This window comes from Podarcis tiliguerta (genome assembly GCF_965153285.1).
Source record: "Podarcis tiliguerta genome assembly, chromosome: 7".
Taxonomy (NCBI): Eukaryota; Metazoa; Chordata; class Lepidosauria; order Squamata; family Lacertidae; genus Podarcis; species Podarcis tiliguerta.
Window position 1 is genome coordinate 65,941,086 of NC_139540.1, and position 24,294 is coordinate 65,965,379.

Here is a 24,294-nt window from a genome sequence, read left to right on the forward strand (position 1 = left end):
GAACTGCATTAAGTGTGAATGGCTCTTGGCGCTACCTGCATGAGAAACTACCTGAGAACTAAGTTTGGCGTGCTGGTCAAATGTCAGGTAGAATATTGTCAATTGACCAGCCAACGGACTGCCCATTGTTCGGCTGTAATCAAATATTGTCGAATATTCCAAGAATGCCACTGTGAATATGGCAGCTTACCTTGGCTTGCCCTATCGGCCCGCAGCAGTCAGGGACAAATGTAGCAGAATCTAGAAGTGTCTCCTACTGACTGACTATCTGCTATAGTTGCAGGCATCTCCAAAGAGGGACATAAGGGCTGTGTACACAACACTACCGGCTTAAAACTCAAGGAAAGCAGAAGGGCTGAGGCCAAGGCCAGCCTTTTAGGTGGTCATAGTAGTTGTTCCTTATCTTAGATTAGATACAGGTACAAATATATAAGAAATAGCTATGATCATTTCTAATATAATCATTACTAACATAAATGTATCAAATTAAACTATTTTAAAACAAAGGCACGTGATAATTTCTAATCGTTACTAAAATGATTATCAAAAGGAAAAAACTAAACATTTATCTATGTACATCTCACTTCATTGCATTTTAAATTAAATTTTAACTCAATGGCCGTAATAATTTTTTTTACCTTTGTATTCGTGGATATAGTGAATGATTCATACAATACTGTACTCAACAAAAGAATTTCAATTAATAATAAAATTATCATTGTCTCTTTTCCTTCGTTCTTACACACTGAGTTAATTTAAGTATTAAGGCAAACCCTCAGAGTTTGTCTGTCTATTCCTTCGTTGAAGGGTGTTTTCTATGACCCCCCCTTTTTTGTGGGGCATATAATAGCTTTATTACTGTGATTGTATCAGAAACTAATTATCTGTGCTCCTGACAGACTGAGCAACATATATTCTCTCTCTCTCTCTCTCTCTCTCTCTCTCTCTCTCTCTCTCTCTCACACACACACACACACACACACACGTGGATCCAGTGGGATCTCATATCTCCAAATCTCTTTTATCAAGTTATTAATTCTAATCCAATACATTTTACTTGTGGGCATTGTTGCTGTATAATAGATGATTAAAAGGCTCTTTCCTCCTCCCGCCTTTCAGGCATTCTCACCAGCCCTTTAAGGTGATAATACAGGTTAACAAGGGTCTGGAAACCAAGCCTTATGAGGAATGGTTGAAGGAGCTGGGTGTGTTTAGCCTGGGAAGGAGGCAACTGAGAAGCGAGAGGATAGGCATCTTCAGATATCTCAAGGACTGTTGCCTGGAGCAAGTTTGTTTTCTCCTGCTCTGGGGGGTAGGACCCGAACCAATGGCTTCAAGTTACAAGAAGGGAGATTCCGACTAAACATCAGGAAGAAATTTCTGACAGTAAAAGCTGTTTGACAGTGGAAGGGTCTCCCTTGGGAGGTTATGGACTCTCCTTCCTTGGGGGCTTTTAAGCAGAGGTTGGGTGGCCATCTGTCACGGATGCTTTAGCTGAGATTCCTGCATTGCAGGGGGTTGGCCTAGATGACCCTCAGGTTCCTTCCCAACTCTATGATTCTATGAAATACCTATTTGGTGTTAGCATCCAGTGCTGCCCTTTGCCCTCACATGTTTCCCATCCCCTAAGGGGACAGAGCACAAACCTGCTCACCCATTCCATCCTCCATGACTCAGGGCTGAATGTTCGCAGCGAGGAACAGACTCACGGAAGCATGATTTAGAACTTTGCTTTTGCAGGATGCTAAATAGCAAAGGAAGCTTCCTAAAGCATGAGGGGTAACAGGCAGTGGTCCCAGGCCATTGGGAATGCAAAGCAGGGGACAGGACCAGCAAGAAGCAGCTGGAGGCCTAGTTTTTCACTCAGGCTTTTGGTGGACACTCTGGTGCTGGTACTGATGCTATTTTAGTTTGTTGGTGGAAGGATCTGCCTTGTTTTTCCTCCTTGTACGATGCATCTAAATTTGTTTTAATATACACCCCCATCTGGAATTGCATTTGCAATGAGTAAGACACGTTTTAAATAAATACCTAAGTACATGAACGCTCTCCTTCACACAGTGGGAAAGATACAAGGAAGAACATCTGAGTTATTAAATAATACAAGAAGTTCTGTTCTTGCTGACAGGTTTCCTTTTCTGGATACCTTTATCCACGATTGCCTGCGCACCGACATTCACTGATGGAAAACCATGGCGTCCCTGAACAAAACAACCAATTCTCACACTTGTGGGATATTCCACATTGTGGAAGAATCTCCAGTTCATCTTTGGTTCAACACACATGCATAGTGCCGTTATACAGTGGTACCTCCGTTTATGAACTTAATCTTTTCCAAAAGTCCGTTCTTACACCGAACACATTCTTAAACTGAGGCTTCCTGTCGCCGGTGCCCTTCCACCGGTCAGCTTTTCCAGGGCAAAGTTTGCTAGCCGGAACACCTACTTCCCGTTTTGCAGAGTGTGTTGCCCGAATCGTTCGTTAACAGGACTGTTCTTAGACCAAGGTACGACTGTATAGCATTGTCATTAGGTGTCCCTGGATTTAGTTGTAGCTGGAGGAAGGCCTGCTTGCTTCCTATCCTTTTTTTAAAAAAAGAAGAAGCAATAACTGAAAAAATGAGCCTTGCCCCTACAGGAAGCCCATGTCGTAGGGAGTGATGTTTTGACAAATTTGAGAGGATTATGCTCTTTTGCTATTTCTAGTGGGCCTTACCTCTTTATCCTAAAAGGCAGAGGGGTATATGTAGAAGCTGGGGGATCTGCCTTTACCTAAAGAAACTGGGGCAGAATATATTTGTCTTTTCTTTAAAAAAAACAAAAACAAAAAAACTTTTTTATTTGATTTTACAAATACAAAATTTCAACAAACCAAATACATCTCTGAATCTCACAACTTCCTTCCCTCTGTGGGTCTTATTCTCAGCTTTTATAACTGCATATTATTCCATAATTTATATTTTATATCAATCCATATTATCCATAGTATTTCTTACATTACAAGTGAAATTAAAATCCTGCTAATGTTTCCACCTGCTTGCAGTGGTCTCCTAAACAACTTATAAATTTTTCCCATTCTTAACAGTTTTCTTGGTCTTCTTGGTTCCTGAGTTTTCCAGTCAGTTTTGCCATTTCAGCATAGTCCATCAGCTTAACTTGCCATTCCTTTCTGGTGTGGATTTTTCCTTCTTTCCATCTCTGGGCTAGTAGCATCCAAGCAGCTCTTGTCCCATACATAAAAAGTGTGTTCTGATCTTTCAGAATGTTGGTACCTATAATTCCTAATAAAAATGCTTTTGGTTAAAAAACCAGAATATATTTGTCAATTTCCCCCACCGACTAAAACAAATACTGTACTGAAGAAAATTTTGTGAGCAGACTGTATCTGAAACTACAGTGAATTGTTGGTGGCTGCCAAAATGGCTGCCAAGATGGCAAACTAGTGGGGCAGTTCGGGTGAACAGATGGACATTTATTTTTGGCAATATGTTTTGTTTTTTAATTTTAAAAACCCCACCAGAAGCACAATACTGATCCAAACTGTAAGGTATAATTAGGTTAAAGTTTTTTTTCTTCCCTTAAGCACCAGAAGTTAACCAGATTTTTGTCTGGTGACTTTATTTTAAACTGAAATTCAGTGACAAAAGCAACTCCGAATAGCCAAAGCCTCTGTGACAGAATTATCGCCGGTTGCACAGGGATGCGTCTAAATTGTGGATTTGTCTCCATAATGAGAAGGCGGCAGGGAGGTGACTTATCACCCTCAGCAATCCTTTTTGGTGTATGGTATGGCTGAACAGGTCTGAGAAATATGGGTCTCTAGCAAGCGGCAACTTGCAAGGGCAGCTGTTTTTGCAGCATAAAAATAATCTAATAGTGAAAGAAGAGAAGGCTGAGCCGGCTGAGAGCAAGAAAATCGAGAGACTTGAAGCTGATTCCCTACTCAACAGAGGTTTACAACCTGCTCCTCTTTCAAATAATAAGCAACATTCTGGAAACTTCCGGGAAGGAAGAAAACCGAAAGAGGCCTGGACAAAGGGGTCAGCCTCCTTTCTTTGGCCTTTGCCCCACCCCCGGCCGGCTGGCCATTGTCCTCCCTGACCGAGGGCAGCTCAAAGGCCGGCCCAAGCAGGTGGGAGGCACCTGCCCAGGTGAGCCCTCGCTTGGTGCTGCAAACTCCGCCCACCTGTGGGGAAGGGAGGGCGGAAATTATCGCTGTGGTATTCTTTGTATACAAAAGGAAAGTATCTGCAAAATAAGTGTTTTTAAGAGATGGGCCCAATTCCCTGGCTCTTTCTACTGAGCAGGTAACACTGATGTTTTCTGTGATTTTGCTGTTGAAGGACCAAACTAGATGTTGATGTTAAATGTGCGTAGCTCCCCACTTCCTAGATAAAAGTTGCGGCGGGAACCGTGATCAGAGATGAGATGGTGTGAAGGATGAGGGGTTTTAACACTCCTCCCCTGCAGTCACAATGATACACCCTTCGTGCATACATACATAGGTAAAGGTAAAGGGTAAAGGGACCCCTGACCATTAGGTCCAGTCGTGACTGACTCTGGGGTTGCGGCGCTCATCTTGCTTTATTGGCTGAGGGAGCCGGCATACAGCTTCTGGGTCATGTGGCCAGCATGACTAAGCCGCTTCTGGCGAACCAGAGCAGCACACGAAAACGCCGTTTACCTTCCCGCCGGAGCGGTACCTATTTATCTACTTGCACTTTGATGTGCTTTGGAACTGCTAGGTTGGCAGGAGCAGGGACCGAGCAACGGGAGCTCACCCCGTCGCGGGGATTCGAACCGCCGACCTTCTGATCGGCAAGCCCTAGGCTCTGTGGTTTAACCCACAGCGCCACCCACATTCCTTTTTGCACACATATATGCAAAGCTCCAATTAGTCCTGAGACAAAAGCTCCCATTGGCACCTGTGGAAGCTTGCCTCCTGGAGCTAGCAGCATCTCTGGGGAGCAATTTCCATCTTCATGTGGTTACAGCTGATCGGCTCTACTGCAGTTACCGTTATTTGACGCAGGGCAGCGTCTGAAGATATTGCATTGCACCTGTTATGTACTGAGTTGAATAGGATCCAAAATGCAGCAGTCTGGTTGGTCCTAGAACAATAGGATTCAGAATGCAGCAGTCTGATTGGTCCTAGAACAATAGGATCCAGAATACAGCAGTCCGATTGGTCCACAGGAGCCACCCAATCCAGCACCAGGTGGAAGTGAATCCACAAACTGATTGGCCTACAGGAGAATCCCGGAATTAGCCAATCACTTGGGGCCCACTGTGTAAATAATGTATATAAAGCAGAAATTCTGGGCTCGCCAGAGCAGCGATGTCACGCTGGCCACGTGACCCGGAAGTATCTCCAGACAGCGCTGGCCCCCGGCCTCTTGAGTGAGATGGGCGCACAACCCTAGAGTCTGTCAAGACTGGCCCGTACGGGCAGGGGTACCTTTACCTTTTTACTGTGGCCCGTATTTTGTTAGCCCCAAAATGGAAATCGAGTGAAGTCCCAACTAAAGAAGAAAGGCAACTTAAACTGATGGGATATGCACAGCTTGCAGACCTAACATAAAGAAGAAGAGAAGAAGAACATACATTTAAAGAAGATTGGAAAATGTTTATTAGATATATTGGGGGGGGGGGATCGTGTATATTTGGAAACGTGGGCAGCATGAAGATAAATTGAACTGTGTAAATAAGTTTTGGGGGATGTAATAATGGAATACTGAATGGTTCAGAAAGAAAGAAAGAAAGAAAGAAAGAAAGAAAGAAAGAAAGAAAGATGGGACTCCATAGTGCTATCTGGTGTCACGGTGTTATAACGCATATAAAGCGCTTTATCTTTACCAGTGTAGCTGAGTCCTTAATCTTAGGGTTGTGAATTCAAGCCCCACGTTGGGCGAAAGATTCCTGCAATTGCAGGGGGTTGGACTAGATGATCCTAGTAGTCCCTTCCAATTCCAGTCACTCTGATTTAGCCCTAGCACTGCACCATTTCAGCTTTGGGCCCCTTTCTCAGGGTAGACCACAGGCAGCGACAAAATACCTTGTACGCTAAGCTTGTGCTTGTTTCCACTGAACAATGGCTCCACTTACGGTGTTTTACCCACTTTAGAAAGCTTTAGATTGTAGGTGGGTATGGCACCCTGAACTCCATTGGGAGGAAGGGAGGGATATAAATTCGATGTGCAAATAGATAAATAAACACTTGTGCCCTGCACACAAGTGAAGCACAAAGGGGCCCAAAGTGTACCTCGGGTTACATACACTTCAGGTTACAGACACTTCAGGTTACACACTCCGCTAACCCAGTGCTTCAGGTTAAGAACTTTGCTTCAGGATAAGAACAGAAATTGGGCTCCGGCGGCGCGGCAGCAGCAGGAGGCTCCATTAGCTAAAGTGGTGCTTCAGGTTAAGAACAGTTTCAGGTTAAGTACGGACCTCCGGAACAAATTAAGTACTTAACCCGAGGTACCACTGTAGTATGATTATAAGGTGGGTCATTTTCCGAGGGGTTAACCACGGAGCTTATCTCTTTACCCTGCTCTTTAGCTGAAGAGACTCCAAGGGCAGCTCACGAAAATTAGTTTCGAGATAGTGCCTGCCCTTGGGTTTAGTCTAAAAGACACAACACACAAGGAAAAAGGGATGGGGCGGGAGGAGGGGTGGGAAATGAAAGCTCAGGCACTAGTTCTTATACAGTGGTACCTTGGATCCTGAACGCCTTGCAAGTCAAATGTTTTGGCTCCTGAATGCCGCAAACCCGGATGTTAGCGAACTTTCTTTGGAACCCAAATGTCTGATGCGGCTTACGTGGCTTCCTGCAGCCAATCGGAAGCTGCGCCTTGGTTTCTGAATGTTTTGGAAGTCAAACGGATTCCATTTGACTTCTGAGGTACCACTGTAATGATGATCTAGGATAAAAACATTCAACTGAATGGAATGGCTGCTGTTAGCTGAAACCTGGAGGCAGCGAGAGAGAGAGAGAGAGAGAGAGAGAGAGAGGTGGGGGGGGGGGAGGGAAAGGCAACTGGTCTATCTCCTCTGCTTCTTTTCCATTGCTCTGTTCTGCAACCTGATGGAATATCTGTTGCTAGGTGACGGTTGGCAGGGGCCAAGGGCTTCTGGTTTCTCAATTGATGCGGTGGAAAAGCCCTACTTAACTTTGCTTCCCTTGCTGAGCAGGGATTTGAATCCAAGTCTCTCTCCTCATCTGAGTCTCCTGGTTCTCTTGCTACTAGCCATCCTGGAAAGAAAAAGGAGGCGGAAGAATCGGTACCTGCCGGCATTGTTGCCTGGGTAAATAGAAATGGAGGTATCAAGCATGGATGCTGTTGCAAAAAGAGCTAAAAGCAATAGCAGCACTGCGCTGACCATTGACCAAGGGTTTTTAAAAGCTGCACATATATGTTGTCAAAAACAAGAGTCAACAGTCTCATGGGTTTAGGCCTGCTCTTTATTATAAGCCACTACTTAGGCCCTTAATATGCAACATAAACAAGTCAAGGGAATGGCCTGCGGGCAAATTCCTGACTCGCTTCCTCGTTATTATAAAATGTTTATTCTCCCTGTCAAGCTATGCTGTGTGCCTAGCCCTTTTAAAGCCATACGAAGCATAAATGGATTCTTAAACACACAGGCTGCCTCCTATTTATAACAACAAAACGGCATGTAAGAATTTATTCAGGCAGGGTTGGTTTTCATAAAAGCGGCATGCTTAGAATTCTTTCACTTTCTTATCATTTCTGGATGGCCCCGGGATCCGCATTTTGAACCTTTAACTCTTTGCAAGTCCGTACGGTTGCACCGAACGTGGTCACAATCCCCAAATATGGTCTTGTCAGTTTGCAGAACATTGCAGATGTGACCTGCATATAATTTCTGTGTCACCCATGTGGAATTTGTGCAAGCTGAAATATTCCTGAGGGGAAATAGCTGCTTGGAGCATTCTGCAAGGAAGGCGACTAGTATAAGATACCTATCACCAGTGGGCATTAACTCGTGAGAAAGGATTTTTTTTTTAAAGAAAAGGGGGGAAAAGAAAAAATGATCTGAGGATTGACAAAAGGCCTATGAACAACAATACAGTGGTACCTCGGGTTACGAACTTAATTAGTTCCAGAGGTCCGTTCTTAACCTGAAACCGTTCTTAACCTGAGGTACTACTTTAGCTAATGGGGCCTCCAGCCACTGCCGCGCGATTTCTGTTCTCATCCTGAGGTAAAGTTCTTAACCCGAGGTACTACTTCCGAGTTAGCAGAGTCTGTAACCCAAAGTGTTTGTAACCCGAGGTACCACTGTATTGTAAGAGGGCCAAATGGGCAGTGGTTTAGGCTTACGAACTTGGGCACCCTGAGATAAAATAAAACCATGAGCTGAACTATCCGCTTCCTTCTCCCACCCACTGGACCATGTAGCTAGGTAGGTCCTCCTGACTGACATCCATCCTGCAGCTGGAATAGGACATCTTCCTTCAGCTCCCACTTTGTAGGCCTGTTGGTAAGAAACAAAGGGATACTTACCAGTATTTACTCGAATGTAATGCGGGATCGAATCTAATGCTCACCTTCATTTTCACAATGTAATTGGACCAAAAAAGGGGAGCATTACATTCAAGTAAATACAAAATCTCTTACCACATACCTGAATGGACAGTATCTGTTCAATTCCTTCCATACAGGGTGACTTATCCCTTGTAGCGGCTGTCTCAGGGTACCCCTCTCCTTCTCCTCTCAACCTCCATGGAGAGCGGCAGGTGAGCCAGGTGCAGTGATACCTCGGGTTAAGAACTTAATTCATTCTGGAGGTCCATTCTTAACCTGACACTGTTCTTAATCTGAGGTACCACTTTAGCTAATGGGGCCTCCCACTGCTGCTGTACGATTTCTGTTCTCATCCTGAAGCATAGTTCTTAACCTGAGGTACTATTTCTGGTATGGAAGTGAGAGCTGGACCATAAAGAAGGCTGATCGCCAAAGAATTGATGCTTTTGAATTATGGTGTTGGAGGAGAATCTTGAGAGTCCCATGGACTGCAAGAAGATAAAACCTATCCATTCTGAAGGAAATCAGCCCTGAGCGCTCACTGGAAGGACAGATCCTGAAGCTGAAGCTCCAATACTTTGGCCACCTCATGAGAAGAGAAGACTCCCTGGAAAAGACCCTGATGTTGGGAAAGACTGAGGGCACAAGGAGAAGGGGACAACAGAGGACGAGATGGTTGGACAGTATTCTTGAAGCTACCAGCATGAGTTTGACCAAACTGTGGGAGGCAGTGGAAAACAGGAGTGCCTGGCGTGCTCTGGTCCATGGGGTCACGAAGAGTCAGACATGACTAAACAACTAAACAACAACAGCAGCAACTATTTCTGAGTTAGTGGAGTCTGTAACCTCAAGCGTGTGTAACCCAAGATACCACTGTATAGGGGACGGGGGGCGGCTTCAGCTCTTCCAATATTGTGAGGCAGGGGGCCACGGCCCCCATATTGGGGTGCTACCATCCTCCACTGCTGCTGGGCCCCAGCCTCCGGCAGCCCAGGAACCGGGTGGTGGCTGGGATGAGCGAGATCTTTGCTTTGCTCGTCCCAGCATCCGCCCATCAGCTTGGGAGCCCAGGAGCGCAGGGTGGCAGTGCGAAGATCGCCCTCCATGCGTCCTGCCTCGCCTCAGCACATGTGGCACATGGTGTCATGTCATGTGGTTGTGTCCCCTCAATGTGGGGGGCAAGTCGACGCCCCTGGGGAGGGGGATTCCTTCCTCTTCAGGAAAAGATCCCAGCCAAGTCGGGCTCTGAGAGCTGGTAGGTCCTGACAAGTAGCAAGACGGACAAATGAATCCTGGGTTTGTGCTGATATAGCAGCCAGGTCTGTAAAAGGTTGGTGATGTTGATTTCTTCAGCATATTTCATGGCATGCAATCATATCTGATCAATGTCAACTGATATGACTTTAGTGAACTAGTAAAAACCATGACCCTTCATTTCATGTGCAAAACTGCTCTAGCAGACGCTCGTGCTGCTGGGAAACTGTGTTGTTTTTATTTTTCCGTTGCAGCTGAAATGGAAGCAACTGTTATGATCACACAGAATTCATGTCCATGAGGAATATACTGACCCGTGTTATGTGATGTCAGTTCCATAGAGCCAAGGGGTTTTTGTCAAACTCTGCCGAGTTTTTCAGAAATAAGTGCATTTCTGGACTTACAATCCTGTGTCAGGATTTACTTGTCTTTCTCCTTCTAAGGATGTTGTGTGTGTGCATGCATGTTGAAGAAAACCCTGGCTATTTTAAAATTGTTGTTGTTATTATTAAAACAAACTTCTTTGTCTTTAATCGATTAGAATTTGTCTTTTTCTATGCCAGTTTAGGGAGTTATCAATTGAATATTTTGACAAAATTAAGATTTTATTTATTTCCAGGTATTTGAATACATATTTTGAAAAGGTCTAGCATGTGCAATCCCTGAACCACAAAACACTACACAAGAGTAATTTTTGTTACCCAGATCGAGGGAAGTAATAGTACCACTCTATTCTGCCTTGGTCAGACCTCACCTGGAATACTGTGTCCAGTTCTGGGCACCACAATTTAAGAAGGATGTTGACAAGCTGGAACGTGTGCAGAGGAGGACAGCCAAGATGATCAAGAGTCTAGAAACAAAGCCATATGAGGAACGGTTGAAGGAGCTGGGTGTGTTTATCCTGGAAAAGAGAAGTCTGAGAGAAGATTTCATAGCCATCTTCAGGAATAACTTTCTTACAGTCAGAGCTGTTCGACAATGGAACAAACAATGGAGAGGTTATGGACTCTCATTCATTGGAGGTTTTTAAGCAAATGGCCTTCTGTCATGTATGATCTAGTTGAGATTCCTGCATTGCAGGGGGTTGGGGTCCCTTCCCATTCTACTGTTCTATGATTCTGTGTTGTAGGAATCAGACAACCATTCACATCTCTATTCAAAGGCACGTAGCAACTCTGATATTAAATGCATATATGAACAGTCTGATGCTGCAGAGATTAGTGGTAAATGGCCCACCCAGGTTCCAAACATATGTAGATTTCTTACATTGCGACAAACCATGTTCCGTCTAACTCAGTCATCTCTGCTTGTGTGACAAAATAAACACAGCTCCTTGCAGGTAGAGATGCCAGAGACTCAACCTATGACACTGAAAGCACGCTGTATATCACTCATCTGCCGCACCTCACCTCCCAATCTGCCTTGTTCCATGCACACAAAGTCTTATGCATATGTAAGCGGACCTTCTCATCAGTGCAGAATCTCTGTTTTGCTGCTCACAGTGGGATTCTGCATCAGAATGCAGAACAGACACCAGCTGTTCTGAGCAAGCAATAACCTCCCGGTGTATGGCAGGATTGGATCATTAGACCTGCCCAGAGTTTAATTTTGGAGAGGGGGGTGGGGGTGGAAATAGGTGCTTATGGCTCCAAAAGTCATTTTCTCTTATTTGGAGCCTTTGGTAAGGCTCAGGCTTGGTGATTGTTGGGTCAACTGTCAGGACACTTTAATTAGAAACCTTTCCTCTGCGGACTCAGAGGAAAGCCCCAGTGACAGAGTGTATATAGGACTGCTGCCTTAAATTACATCCTGGCCACCTTTATAATAACATAACAAAATATTTAGGGCTGACCAAATATTCATAGGTGGCATCAAATAACGAAATAAAACAAATGGATATTTGAATCAAACATAACGGAAATCCATTCTGTAATTCAGAGACACTGCCAATGGTTAGGCCTGATGATAGATTGCTCCCCTTGACAATAAATACTGTGGGGGATGTGGGTGGCGCTGTGGTCTAAACCACTGAGCCTTTGGCTTGCCGATCGGAAGGTCGGCAGTTCAAATCCCCACGACGGGGGGAGTTCCTGTTGCTCAGTCCCAGCTCCTGCTAACCTAGCAGTTCGAAAGCACGCCAGTGCAAGTAGATGAATAGGTACCGCTCTGGCAGGAAGGTAAAAGGCGTTTCTGTGTGCTGCTCTGGTTTCGCCAGAAGCGGCTTAGTCATGCTGGCCACATGACCCGGAAAAATTGTCTGCAGACAAACTGGCTCCCTCAGCCAGTAAAGCGAGATGAGCGCCACAACCCCACAGTCGTTCGCGGCTGGACTTAACTGTCAGGGGTCCTTTACCTTTACTTTTAAACAAGTGAGAGAAAGAATTGAGGCCGTAAGCAAGACACACCCAAACACGAAAAATTTCACGGAATAATAAAAAATGCTTAATATTGTAGATACAGTTATTATTTTATTTTGAGAATTAGAATTTGCCAATCTACATATCTAACAGCCTTTCGAAACATGATTCCTGTATTAAGACGGGACGCTAGTAAATTTAAAATATATAATGTATGTCTAATATTTACATCACTAAAATAATGTTATTCCTATGGAAAGAATAATCACCAAACAGAGAATGTTCCCTGAATGATGTTTGACAAATCTCGGAAAGTTCTAGAGTTGGGGCACTGCAAGTGATTATTTCTGATCACTTCTCAAAAGAAAGTCCTAGAATAGTCAAATTCTTCCATTGTGTTGCATGGATGCATGCCCAATTGGTTTCAGTGTAATGCAGGGTTAGTTCACAAATACATATTCATCATTAAGTAACTGCAATTGCAAGCAATGACTTTGGAAGTGTGAAATTAGCCTGCAACCCCAACAAAGTAAGTCTCACTGAATTCCGTAGACTTTACTTCTGAGTAGACATCATAGGCAGAATGTTCATGTTACTCAATACCAAGCAATGTTTTCAATAGTCTGTTTCACGACACTGCCAATCTTGTGAGTGACTTTTAGATTTCCAGTCAATCTGGGTAAAATATTTTTTAGAAAAATCTTCCACCTGCTACCTTGTCTTTCAGAAAGAGAATTATGCCCAAATTGCTCATGCAATATTTATTTGCAGCAGTTCTGTTGGAAATGTGAAAGCAAAAAGGAACTAAAAAAAAAAACAACTTCTGTCTGGGTATAGTCAAGCCCTAGAGAAATCATTCCTCCTTTTTTCCTGGGTCACTCAAGAAAGCTCAGTTCCTTGAGAACGAACACAAAACAAACATCCAAGCTTTTATGACAAAACAAATGGTCTTAAAATTAATTCTTGAATCAACCCTCTGGCTAATGAAACTCTACAGAGAAGAAGTAGCTCTTCTCAGTACTAATTTGAATAGATATTTTTGGTATTTAGAGGTGATAATTAATGTAGCCAAAACAGTGACAGCCACACACAGGAGGGAGATATCAGCAGAGAGGGGGGGGGGGTCTAAAGTACAAAAAAAGAAAAGAAAACCCTAAGGGGGTGGGTGGAAATCTCCCAAACAGCCCGTTGAGGACTGAGGATGCATGCAGTTCAGTGTTTATTATAGAACCACATGCAAGTTTTTCCTAGCTGATGTCAAAATCCCAGTCTGCACTTGCCCCCGCCAATCCACACATTTAATCTGGATTTACCCTTTCCATAGAATATCCAGTAAATTAAACAACAACACTCTGTTGCCAGTGACCCATTAACCCCCCTGAAAGTGTGCAGGATGCTGACTGACACTTGAGGCAGACAGTGGAACAGAATGGAGTATCCTGTAGGAAGGCATGGCTGGCTGGCACATTCCACTTGTTCCAGCTAACCTGAATGGATACGAGGGCAAATTATGGGATGCAAAGCAGGGCAAAGAGCAAGCTTGATTCTTCTTACGATCCAGGGCCAATTCTTATGTTGCGGCTATTACATGAAAGCTCACACAAATTGCTAGAGCCACTAATCTTGTGTATTGGATTAAAATGAGTTCAGGGCGAACTAGGAGATACAATCTTGCAAACAGGGCCTGCTGAAGCATCCTGTTAAGTTGTGGGTGAACATATCAAACGACACAGCGATTCTTCAAACAGCTTTTGTTTATTCACAGGCCAGAACAGAACTGAACTGAAGGGTTCAGCCAGCCTGCTTATATAGAGCTCCACTAGAACGCAACAGTAACCATTTTCTGTAACTATCCAATCACTGAACATCACTTTCAATCCCTTATTTGCATATGTGGACCTGAGTGAAAACTATCTACAGTACCCCCCTGCTGGCCCAGGGTGAAAACTTCAGTACATAACACATCCAGCATCCGAACAAACTCTTGGCAGCCCAACACCCCCTATAGTTTTCTGAAATAGTTTTATTTATTTTTTAAAAATATTTTTTATTAACCGACCAATTAAATCAAATCAAATCACATCACATAAATTCCGAATTACAAAGCCGAATTTTAAATTTTTGTTGAGGGGACCCATATTTCAAGTTCCGAAGGGGGATTCTGATCATCTTCTTGCTACTGCATTAATATCAGTCCAAATAAATCAGTCCAAATAAAGTTCATAATTCTATCCAGTCTTATCTTGCTGTTTCCACATCTCATCTTGTTCGTATATTTTTTCTTTTTTCTTTATGATCTCTTCTGATAATCTCCTTAAGCAGATAAACACCAATTATATCCTGTGTGGATTTTTCCGTTCGTCCAATCCTCATATCGAGATGGTTTCCATATATCATCATTTTCATACATAACATCGCTCTTTCCATCATTAATCTCAGGATCTGTCGTTCTTAAGTCCCACTGAGGAGTCTCACCCACAATATAAAAACAGCTCTTTTCCTCCTCCCAGACTCAAGTCCTCCGACAGAGCTTACCAACATGGCGACGGTATTTTTAACTGCGTCATTCCAAAACTCTTAAACTTTCCACGCTCTTCTTAAAACATGCTTTGGTTAGAAAATTCATCTCCACACAGTCGTAAATCCACAGCTTAAGTCATTAAAACGGCATTTCTGACTTGTGTGGGGGGGGATTCTTGTTTAATCACATAGAGGAAAGAAAGGAAAGTTTTCCCCCCCTCCCCCATCCAGTCCCTTTGCCATACCGAGTCTTGGCATATCTTCTCATGATTGCTTCTTGTTCCTCCGACTCGTCTTGTTTAGTTTTCTTTTAGCAGATTAGCGCGTTTACTTAAATATTTGCTGAGAGACACATATACTGTATTTATTTTGAGCACTTTTCCCTCCAAAGAATGCTGTACTTTGTTAAGAGTGCTGGGAATAGTAGCTCCATGAGACGTAAACTACAGTTTCCAAAATCCTTTCTGGGTATGTGTGTGGGTGTGTGAATCCTACTTTATAGTGCATATGCAGGCTTCAGCATATTATATATAACTTGCTTTGAGTTCTGCACCTCTGCTCTTATCTGGCAGGTCTGTTGCCAAGTCCACGAAACATATGGACTTGGTACCTCCAGCCTTTGTTTCTCTTCCATATTTTCTGCTGACACAACTCCTATCTTTCCATTCTATAGTCTACTTTCATTCCCACACCGTGCGGCCAAATCCAGAATAAACAAAACCTGTAGTAGCAAGCAATGCTATAATTCTTCCATGACAGCTACCACAAAACTAATACTTTACTGAGCACGGTCATTTCTGTCTCTTCCTCTCTCTCTCACGGTGCACTCAGACTGCCACTAACTACCGTATTTTTTGCTCTATAAGACTCACTTTCCCCCTCCTAAATAGTAAGGGGAAATGTGTGTTTGTCTTATGGAGCGAATGCAGGCTGTGCAGCTATCCCAGAAGCCAGAACAGCAAGAGGGATTGCTGCTTTCACTGCGCAGCGATCCCTCTTGCTGTTCTGGCTTCTGAGATTCAGAATATTTTTTTTCTTGTTTTCCTCCTCCAAAAACTAGGTGCGTCTTGTGGTCTGGTGCGTCTTATAGAGCGAAAAATACGGTATTTTGAGGGAGTGATTCAAGCACATACTGAATCACAGAATCATAGAATTGTCGCGTTGGAAGGGATCCTCTGGTGGTCATCTAGTCCCACCCCCTGCAATGCAGGAATCTCAGCTAAAGCATCCCAGAGAGATCGCCATCCAACCTCTGCTTTAAAATCTCCAAAAGGAGAGTCCACCACCTTATGAGAGAGTTGGCTCAGTTAAAGGGCTCTATCACCCTAAGCTCAAAACAGATCTATTTTTAAAAAACCACCCAGACGTCTTGCAGTTAGGAAAGGGACTGGGAAACTGGACCGAGAAGTGTGGGTTGAACAAATGATTAACAGGAAGACGTGTTAATCTCCCACATGCAAACAAGGATGAATGCTCAGGATACTATGACTTCCCCATATAGGCAATAAAAAGCAGACACATTCAACGAAGGTTTATTCGCAGTAGACCCAATGAGCTTCCAGATAGCTCAGCTGGTTAGAGCTTGGTGCCGGTAATGCCAAGGTCGCGGGCTCGATCCCTGCACGTCGCGTATTCCTGAATTGCAGGGGATTGGACTAGATGATGCTCAGGGTCCTGCCAACTGTATCATTCCATGAAATGACTAAACACGACTATGTTATGACCATTACTTACACATCAGCTGTGGGTCAAACTTAGCTGCATGCCACCCCATTTAACCACCACATTGTGGGTGGACGAATGCTGAATTCACAGGTTATCTGGATGAGAGCCCTCTATGCGATGCTCTGCTTGATTACTCAGAAGCAAGTTCCATTCTGTGGGGCTGGTCCACTGGGGCAAATGGGGCATGCCTCCACCAACCACAATTTGCCCATCATCAGCCTCCAACTGCCTGCCATCTCATGCCAGCACTCCTCCTCCTTAGTCTCAATGGTGCCTTTCTGGAAGCAGAATAGACCCAGATTTAGTTGGCTCTGGCTCCACCTACTGTTGGCCTCCTTGCCTTGTGCCCTACCAGTCCACTGCATCCAAAGAGAGATGCACATAATTTGTTTCTTTTTCTCTGCGCTTAGGGGTGATTGCAGGTTACAGACGCTTCAGGTTACAGACTCCGCTAACCCAGAAATAGTACCTCAGGTTAAGAACTTTACCTCAGGATGAGAACAGAAACCGCCTGGCAGTGGTGCGGTGGCAGCAGGAGGCCCCATTAGCTAAAGTGGTACCTCAGGTTAAGAACAGTTTCAGGTTAAGAACGGACCTCTGGAACGAATTAAGTTCTTAACTCGAGGTACCACTGTATAACGGTTACAAATATTACATTTTGTGGAGGACTGCGATTCTGAACAACGGTATTGAATAAAAGTATTCCGAAGCGTTAAACAATGGTTCCAGCTTTGTTTTTTTCTGCCACAACGATATGTTACACCCGATGGCAGGAAAAGCGTCGGACACAACTTCCCAGTGTCAAGTGGCCCCTACTCCAGTGGCAACATTTTGAACAAGATGGATGGCCATCATCTTGTTGAGAATCTCTATGTCTCCATCGGGATGGTCCAGGCTGCTGCCAGCAGGGTGTGAGAATTCTTGAAAGATGGTGTCGAGCTCTGTGAAATTCAACAGGCAGCAGCAAGGAAGGATAGTGATGTGGAGAGTGTCACCTGTTGAATATCTGGCTGCATGATGCAGCTGGTGAATGACTGAGGGTGAAAAGTGAGAAACCAGTAAAATAATTCGCCTAATCATAGGGTTGAAAGAGGGATCACAAGGGTCAACTAGACCAATGCAAGAATCTTTTGCACAATGCAGGGCTTGAACCCAGAACCCTTGAGATGAAGAGTCTCCTGCTCCGCCACAGTCACTGTCTTCGTGCGCAACTGCTGCAGGCGATGCGTTGCAGACATGCTCAGAGGCACTCTCTCCTTTTTTACGTCCCAATACTGAATGGAACTTAAGGAACATCCTCTTTTCCTTGCCCGCAAACGAAAAACAGGGATGGGGAGATTGTTAGCTGCATGCAGCTGCAAAAGCAACCTGATTTACAACGTGTTAAGATTTATTTGTTTTATTATTTATTTATTTATTTATTTATTTATACCCCGCCCATCCGGCTGGGTTTCCCCAGCCACTCTGTGTGGCTCCCAACAGATGAAAAACAGAATAAAACATCAAACATTAAAAACGTCCCTTATTAATTTTGTTCTCTGTGTCGTCTGATGTGTCCACCCACTACTTAATAAATGTCATTCCTATCCCACAGGGAGCTCAAAGTGGTGTTGTGCATGGGGCTCTCCTTCCTCACCCCATCCTCCTTCACGGCTGGGTGGGAATTTGAACGCTGGTCTCCCCAGGCCCTGATCCAGCCACCGTAACCAACTGCACTGCACAGCCACTGATTTACCACTGACTCATGGAATTGTAGAGTGGGAAGGACCCCTGAGGGTCATCTAGTCCAACCCCCCTGTAATGCAGAAATCTTTCGCCCAACATGGAGGTCAAACGCACAACCCCGAGATTAAGAGTCCCATAGTCCTTGGTACTTTTATGATCGCCCAGAATTAGCAAACTATATAACATAAGGGACGCAGGTGGCGCTGTGGGTAAAAGCCTCAGCGCCTAGGACTTGCCGATCGTCAGGTTGGCGGTTCGAATCCCCGCAGCGGGGTGCGCTCCCGTCGTTCGGTCCCAGCGCCTGCCAACCTAGCAGTTTGAAAGCACATCAAAGTGCAAGTAGATAAATAGGGACCGCTTACTAGCGGGAAGGTAAACGGCGTTCCGTGTGCTGCGCTGGCTCGCCAGATGCAGCTTGTCACGCTGGTCACATGACCCGGAAGTGTCTGCGGACAGCGCTGGCTCCCGGCCTTTAGAGTGAGATGAGCGCACAACCCTAGAGTCTGTCAAGACTGGCCCGTAACATGATGGCTTTTAGGATGGTCACAGGCAGCCTGTTGGCATTTTTGCACGTGCAGAAACACACGTACACCGCATAAAATTGCCCATGGCAACTGTGAACAACACCTCGTGCGTCTCATGAAGTGAACTCTGGCCCCCGTATGCTAATTATGCTACAATAAACATGTTCTTAAAAAAAAAAGATGCCACACGAGCTGTTTGACAGTGGAACTGCCTGCCACAAGACTTGTTGGACTCTCTCTCCCTCCTTCCATGATCCAGCTGAGATTCCTGCATTGCAGGGGGTTGGACTAGATGACCCTCCGTGTCCCCTCCGACTCCACAATGCCGCGACTCCTTTGAGATGCTTCCTCTGCCTCTGTCGCTGGCAAAAGCCGGCGGAAGCTTGAGTTGGATGGGCGGGAAATGGTTCGTTAGTGGGGTTTTTTGGGAAACGGGGAGGGAAGGTGAGAGAGGTGCGCGGGGGGGTTGGAAATGTCAGGAAAGGGGCGGGACGCGAAGGGAGGGGGCGGATCCTTCCCGTCCCGCCTCCAGTTTCTTGTACATTCAAGGCTCTCTCCGGCAAGCATCTCCCCTCCCTCCCTCGCCTCCTCCGTCTTCAATTTGCTGCCGACGGCGGATCAGGCAAGATTTCAGAGGCTGCAGGCTGCATGAATGGGTAGGAGCTCTGCGGAGCTGTGCAAAACGTGTGCTTGTTTTAAAAACCATTATATATATATATATATTTGTATCTGAATACCAGCCTCCAAAGTCATATCCTGCCTCAGCTCCAGCTGGGGGGGGGGGGGCATGCGCTACATTTGGACCAAAAAAAAAGGGGGGGGGGGTGGCGGCGGCAGAAATAAGCGCACACTATACGTATCTCGGACATCTATGCAGAAAAGGGCCAGCGAGCGTCGATTTTCCTCTTCCCTCCCCCAGCTTTAACCTTTTAGCCTTCCCATCCAAACTGTTGAATGCAGCAAAGGCAGCGAGAGTCTGACTGGAAAGGAGGGTTTGTCATGCAAGAGGGGTGTGTGTGTGTTGGTGGAGGAGAGTTGTTTTGTAATTTCCAAGAAAAGCAACAGAAAAGGGTGGGGGGGGGGAGAAATATACATATATATTAAAAAGTCTGCTTCCTTCTCCTCCTCCTCCTCAGGTTTTCTGCATATCAGGGTTTGCAGGAGCAACTAATGACCCAAACCTAGCCCTGTCTACTCGGAAGTAATTCCGTGGGGCTCACTCTCAGGTAAGCGGGGCTTGGGGTTGCAGCCTTACCTGGGAGTAAGCCCTACTCAGCAGGGCTTATCCCTTGAGGAGGCATGCATAGAGGGTTACTCCGCTCATAGGCATATTGGGGGGGGGTGTCTGGGGATTGGGGGGCGCTGGGCACGTGCATTGGGGGTTGAGTGCTGGCAAGTTGCTTGTGTGAGAGAGAAGGGTTTTGGTGCGATGCAATATGTCCTTAGATGCCTTCTCTGGAGCAGTGGCCAAATCTGCGAACCGGCAAGCCTCTACTCCCCATCCACCCGGCTCACTCTCTAGAAACAGTTAAGGAGGCATATATATATATATGAAATCACTCCCTACTTTAAAAGCAAAAAAAGAAATGCAAGCGAGCTAGCTTGTAAGCCACCCAGCTGCATCTTGCGGGGGGGGGGGTGGTGGTTGTGGCTGTGTTATGTTTTCTTTTTGTACCTCCCAGCATGGATTCTCTCTCCCCCCCACAACACCTCTCAGAGGAGGGGCCAGCACAAGAAGAGACAGATGTTTGGTTTTGTGTGTGTGACCCCCTTTCTTTTTCCATTTGGCCGGATTCTGCTTGACAGGGGTGAAGCCGGAAGGGCAAGGCAAAAGAGCAAGAGCTTGGGGTATATGAAGCATTGCGGGTCGTTTTTTTTTTTTGGGGGGGGTGTTTTTGTTTTAAAGAAAGAGACAGAAAAGGGTTTGCGTGTTATCCGCGGGGGTGTGTGTGTAAAAGGCTTTTGTGCTTTGTGCCGTTCTGAAAACCCATGCGCCCTTTTCGCCTTTTATTTTATTTTATTATTTTAAAAGGGGGGGGGGGAGCTGCTGCTGGTGAGTTGGGTTGCTAGGGAGTGGAGGTGATGGTGACAGAACAGTCTGATTATGCAAGTTGATCAGCGGCTGTATTTATATATAGCTTCATCCAGGCAGGCAACTATATTCTGTCCACATCAAGTCTAATCTGTAATAGCTACAGGGTGTCTGTTTCTCTTGCTGGCGAGGAAGGGGATTGCCCGAAGGGTAGGCTGCTTCACGAAAGAGCGATGGGGAAGATTTCAACTTCCTTGCTCGTTAAATAGAGATCCGGCAAACATGCAATGGAATATTCTCCCGTCAGTCCCGTTTCATGACTCTTCCTCCCCCCTGCCCCCCCCTTTTGGTCCTCCCAATAGATGTGCAAATCCAGGCTGAAAAAGGGACACTTTGGTTTTTTAATTTGTTGTTGTTGCTGCTGCTGCTGCTGCCTGCTGCTGCTGCTGCTGTGTTGTCTAACCCTGGCTTCCTGTAATTCACTGCAGGCAGAACAAAGCTCTGTCACAACTGTGCTTCCTGGCTGTCGCCTCCGCCTGTAAGCAGCTGAACAGTTCGCCTCCTTGATATCATCATGCAGAAAAGGATGAGCGAGACGCAATGAGAAATACAGGTAATGCCACCGAAAATACGTTCCGGATCTGTTGCTGCGTTAATGCTGCTATCTCTGGAGCAAAGCCATGCGCCGAGATCTTGTTGAACTCTGTGTCTGTGGTTGCATCACCGCTGATTTTTAACTGAGCAATGCTGAGCCCTACAGTTCATTAACACATACCATAAACGAAGCTGGAGTAGAGACTGGTCTCTCTTCCTCTTAAAATGCCTCTCGAAAGAGGCAAACGTTCAGCAGTCTGATGGGCTGCTTTCCTTCCCCCCTGAAGCTCTTTTGCTTTGACAATGGCAAAGAAATGAAGGCAACTTGAAATCTCTCTTCCTTGTCCATCTATTTATGGAAACAAAATTCTGGTTTTGTTAAAATCGGGGAGGGGGGGTGGAGAGAGGATATACTTTGTCTCATTAGGAAAGGTTGCTGAGAGAAAGCAAACCGGATTTTAAAAGGTAAACGGATGACTCTCGCTGTGGTGTTTTGTTCCAACAGGCAATTTCACCGAAGTGACTTTCTTTGGAAACAATTCAATCTTTTGCTGGAATAGGCTTGAAAATTGGTAAAAAATTTGAATGCAGCAAAGTTGGGGTGGGGGAATGCAAGGGGTGTGTTTGGCCAATATGTGGTAAAGGAAATACAACAAAGAAAGCTGAGCTTTTATTTGTTAATGAAGCTGTCGAGCCTTTGAATTCACAAATGCGTTTCATTATTGACTTGGCAAATTATTTATGATTTGTTATTTCTCTTTGTCCTTCCTCAAACCGACGGTTCCAGGTTTGAAGAATCTTGCTCATGCCTTTTGAATTATCCCCTTGGCATGATTCTATAACATACATATTTTTAAATCTGCAGGCTTCACTGTGTATACAGGTCTTCTGCAACCTTTGTACCTAGGTTGAGGTCACAGTCCCCTCCAAGGGATTATCACCAGATCTCCTCTCGCTGGTTTTCTTTAAGTACCATTCTTGTCATTGTGCTTCTGCACTCACTGAGTCTTGTATTGGTATTTTTTTTTTAATTACTGCTCTCTGTAAGGAACTTTTTGTGGGGAGAATTGAGGAGTCTTGCAACATTTTTCTTAAAAGAAATAAATGTACCATTAATAAGATTGCAACCAGAACCTGGATCTATGCGAAACAAGCAAATAAGAAGGGGGGGGGGGACCAAATCCACCCTCCCCCACTCCTCTTATGCTCCTTTCCCACCTTGTGCCTTCATTTGCAATAAAATTAAAGAACTCGGGGGAGAGCTTAGCTAAGTGGATAATTTGTAACAGCTGCCGCTTTTCCAAGGTGACATTTCTACAGCTGTCAAGGAAAGCAGAGAGAGAGAGAGAGAAAACTTTGGGTGCAGTCTGTAATGCGCTGCTCCTACATAACCAGCATTTAAATAACTACGACTTGCATGGGACCTGTTCTTAGTGGATAATATGGTCCAGACAGGAATGTGTTCGGGGGAAAATATGGAGGTAGTTCGTGCAATGACCTCTCTGAAAACCAGTAGCCTTGTGCTCTGGGAATGTATTGGTTGTCCAAAACTTGGTGTGAATGTTCACATCTCAGTGGCAACGATCTCAAATGGATTTTGTGAATGTCTGAAAGCAGTCTTATTTTCCTATTTTTCCCCGGTTATCACTAGTGAATCCTGACCAGCTCGTCCGGGCGACTGGCAGCATTTCCTGGTGTGTCTCCGTGTTCTCTGAATAGTCACGAGGCCTGTGGAGAGTTCACTAAATTGTAAAAACTCACATAATGCAGAGATGAAACTCCATACTGAAAAAGGTTGCTTTTCGCAGTCCATGACGTGATTTCCATTAACTTTAATGGGATTAAAGGTCATCAAAGCACACAATGCAGCAACCTAGCTGAAGCTAACGCAGTTCTGGATCTGGTCTATGCCTGGATGGGACACCACCTAGGAGCTTTGTGCATGAGCTTGCTAGAAGAAAGGTTCAAGAAAGGTGCAAGAGAAATATTAGAGTAAGAGCTTCTATGGCTTAGTGTGAGTGTATAAGTTGTAGTCTGTGTTTGCATGTGATGCAAAGCCATAGATGAGCCTCAGCAGAGGTGGTTTTAGAGTGGTGCAACCAGGGCAGCCATACTGCAGGGGGCGCCACAACAACATTGTAGAATGGAACTCGAGAGGTGGTATGTGCCAAATTGTAGTGTTTCACAGGGCGCTGCCAAAATTTGAGAGCCCAAAGTCTGCCACTGACTACAGTGAACCTTTGGCTCACACTCCTCCTCCTCCTCTTGAGGAGCTTTCACTTGAACCACAGTTGAACGCTATGTCCGTCAATGTTGATCTTCCAGTTCCTGAAACAAGCCAGCCGTTTTAAACTTTGGCTTGAAGTTGGCTTGTTTCAGTGAGCCATTCTTATCTGGGTTTGCATGTCACAGCAAGCTGTGGTTAATCTGAGGTAGAGATCTTCTTAACTCCCTCTCTGGAGGTACAGTAGAGTGGCCAAGGGCAGGAAAGACCTACAACCCTATGGCTCGCTGTTAGAGATCCTCATAATACTAAACTGTGGCTTACTGTGGTACACCGGGAATGTGCTGGTGCTCAGAGAGGAGTTGGCAGCCTCTCCGGTCTGTACTTCTGCCATGGTTGGATTATATCGTAGGCCAAGTCTTGATGGTGGCGTGAGAGTGAAAAAGACCAGATAGCAGACGTGGTGGCTGTGAGCTCCATGGAATCATGGCAACCCCTTATTTGGCTTACTGCAATGTGCAACCAAGGCCTAAGTGTAAATGAGGCCATAGCCTGTTTTCTGACTCTGTACTAACTTGATTTCAACATTTTTAGACTCGCTGTGGCTTAACTGTCCCCCAGATGTAAGAAACTTTGCTTGCACAACCCACAGGTTTTGAGCGAGGACGGAAGTCACTTGGGCACATACATAATTTCTGTTTCAGTCCTGTTTCATCACCTGTCTAAAACTTGAAATGTATGCTGGGCTGTTTTGTTGTCCGGACCACATGCGTTGGTTTTGTGTGTGT

At 45.1% G+C, this 24,294-nt stretch overlaps 1 protein-coding gene across 9 annotated transcripts in view; it reads left to right on the forward strand.

Annotated features, from left to right (window-relative positions):
* Positions 1 to 7,288: 7,288 nt before the first annotated feature.
* Positions 7,289 to 24,294, forward strand: part of RNF152 (ring finger protein 152) — a 63,930-nt gene continuing 46,924 nt past the window's right edge. For 2 of the 9 annotated variants that reach the window (XM_083449705.1, XM_083449699.1), the window contains exons 1-3: positions 19,184 to 19,312; positions 19,793 to 19,882; positions 21,177 to 21,301. The gene's annotated coding sequence lies outside the window, so the exon portion shown is untranslated. Of the gene's footprint in view, positions 7,308 to 19,043; positions 19,063 to 19,174; positions 19,341 to 19,495; positions 19,667 to 19,792; positions 19,883 to 20,431; positions 20,505 to 21,176; positions 21,302 to 24,294 lie in introns of those variants that run through there. The other 7 variants (XM_083449703.1, XM_083449704.1, XM_083449700.1 and 4 more) reach the window with 7 other exon arrangements.